This window comes from Falco peregrinus, chromosome W (assembly GCF_023634155.1).
Source record: "Falco peregrinus isolate bFalPer1 chromosome W, bFalPer1.pri, whole genome shotgun sequence".
NCBI classification, from domain to species: domain Eukaryota; kingdom Metazoa; phylum Chordata; class Aves; order Falconiformes; family Falconidae; genus Falco; species Falco peregrinus.
Genome location: NC_073743.1, coordinates 2,317,665 through 2,320,216, shown reverse-complemented (window position 1 = coordinate 2,320,216; position 2,552 = coordinate 2,317,665).

Below are 2,552 nucleotides of genomic sequence, written 5' to 3'. Positions count from 1 at the left end.
AAGTCTATACTATGAGCCCCATTATCCCAGCATCAAAGCAACCAGGTGATAATGTGTTCACCTGTTTGACAGGCATAATCTTTCCACATATCCCGCAGTTCACTCAGAGATAGGGATTGAGAGGTTATTTCTTGTTCACTTTCTTCATCTTGTTCCTGTGATGGGCCTGCTCCTTCATCCTCCTTTACCAAACGGGTTGCTTTCTGTTTCCATTTCTTCTTATCTACAGGGGCCACTAACACTGACACCAGTTGTTCTTCATTACTTGTTTCAGGGGCCAAAGTAGCTGGAATGCCTGCCACAGGGGCTAGAGTAGCTGCAGCGCCGGCTGTGGGGGCTGGAGCAGTGGCTGGAGCAGGGGCTGGAGCAGATACAGTGCCTGCCACAGGAGCTGGAGCGGCTGCGGAGGGTGGAGCGGTGGCTGGAGTGGCTGCAGCATCTGCCGCAGGGGCTGGAGCAGTAGTTACAGTTTGTCGCTTAGAATTCGACCAGTTCCAGGACATGTAGATTGCATTCAGTATTCCTATCACTAGGTTCAGGACTGACACTATGGGGCTTCCAGTGGACCAAAGATACTCAGAGTCTCCTAAAATCCTAAATGTTTCATTAATTAAAAATGAGAAGAAGGGGGGGAGGTGTGGACCCCACCCATAGGCTGACTCTCTGGGAAAACAAAGCCAAAAGTACAGTTGTTGGCATTCCCCGCAGGGGCCACCAGGCACACAGAGGCAACAACACTAAGTACACAGACCAGATTAGTTTCATAACCAACAAGTCCATCATATTATAGATTAGTACTATATCATACAACACTATAATAACTTTACCCAGGTCCCAAAGGAAACAAACAACACTACAGGGAACACATACTGTAAATAAACAAGACAATTCAACCCTGGGACCATGGGCAGCAAATTCAAAAGCAAATAACCCAGCACTGTAGCCAATTATTATTAATCTAACACAATGAATACTGAAAGCAATTTAATCTAACACAGTCTGATTAGACTTGTCATTATCTCAACTCTTTGTGCCCCATGTTGGGCGCCAAAAAAGGACTGTCGTGGTTTAACCCCAGCCGGCAACCAAGCACCACGCAGCCACTTGCTCACTCCCCCCCACCCGGAGGGGTGGGGAGGAGAATTGGAAAGGAATGAGGGTTGAGATAAGAACAATTTAATAATTTAAACAGAATTAAAATTAAGAACAATAACAATAATAACAATAACAACAGTAACAATAGATGCAATAGATTTTTGTTGTGCCAGAAAGGGACAATATATGAATATCCTGTGGGCATAGAGCAACATATTTTCAATATACATCAAACGCATATAGGTAGACAAGTTACTGTTGGGTAAATTAGGAAGTGAACTTGCAGCATTTCAGCTGTTTGCAGTAGCATCCCATGCATACATTATTACCTACCATATCTTGCAGTGTACCCAGGGCATCCTGTCAATCTTTCATTAAGATGTAAGAAACATCATCATCTGGTAGAGGATACTGCAGAATAATATTGTGTCATGGTCCTCTGTGACAGAGTAAATGTTTTGCCACAGATTTGCTCTAGCTTACTCTGCAGCAGCTAGCTCATTAGAGAAAAATTACCAACAATAAAATGAGGTGGCTAATTGCTATTAAGTGCGACGAGCGAGGGAAAGCACGCAGCCGACTCAATGTGAGTGATAAAGCAAGCTTCGATTTATTATGGCACGATTATGTCTTATATACAGTTCCAGTTAATTATGCCTACAAGTCATCTGCTGATTGGCTAAGCTCTAAAGGGTTACATTTTCATACGTCCTCCTACTTGCGGTTTCTGCAGATAGCTAGCTACATTTTTTTTTTTCCTCTCTTGTCTACGCGAATTCCTCAAAGTTATTTACAACATTAGGCACAAGGTCAGTGTTTTTCTCAGCTTCCTTATCAGCATGCCTCAGCATAGCTGCAAGGCCTGCTTCAGCTAACTTACGCTAACTTTGTTTCACAAAGATCTTTAAGGGAGTCATGGCCATGATCACACAGCCATTCTGCAACATTTCCCCCTTTTTCTCTTTGCGCAAGCAAAACTTGTGCAGTTTCACGCTCGAGTAATTTTTGAATACAAGAGAGAGCACAGCTTAAACATACGAGTGCAATGATAACAATTATTACTATAAGCAACACACTTTACAACAGCCCTTTTAAACTACCAGAAGACCGCCCTAATAATAGAGCACCATAACTTTGTCCATTAATTACCAGAGGTCCTCGGACACGAGTTGCGATTTTTTGTGGTCGGTTGTCAATTAATGTTGTATCTACTGCTGTTGCCAGGTCCAGGCCGAGGCTCCTTCGGGTGGCGGGTTGTAACACGGTGTCTGCCGATAAGAGTTGGTCATGTCTCCTGGAGGGGGTGTCGTGAAGGTGACAGGAGTCGCGATTGGGGTCGACGCGCTGCGGCTCCTCGCGCTCGGTTTCCTGTTTCCCGTCTGCCGACAGACATTGGTGCTGTGGGTCCCTCGCTGACAATTTTGGCACCACACTTGACGTTGTCGACATCGGTCACG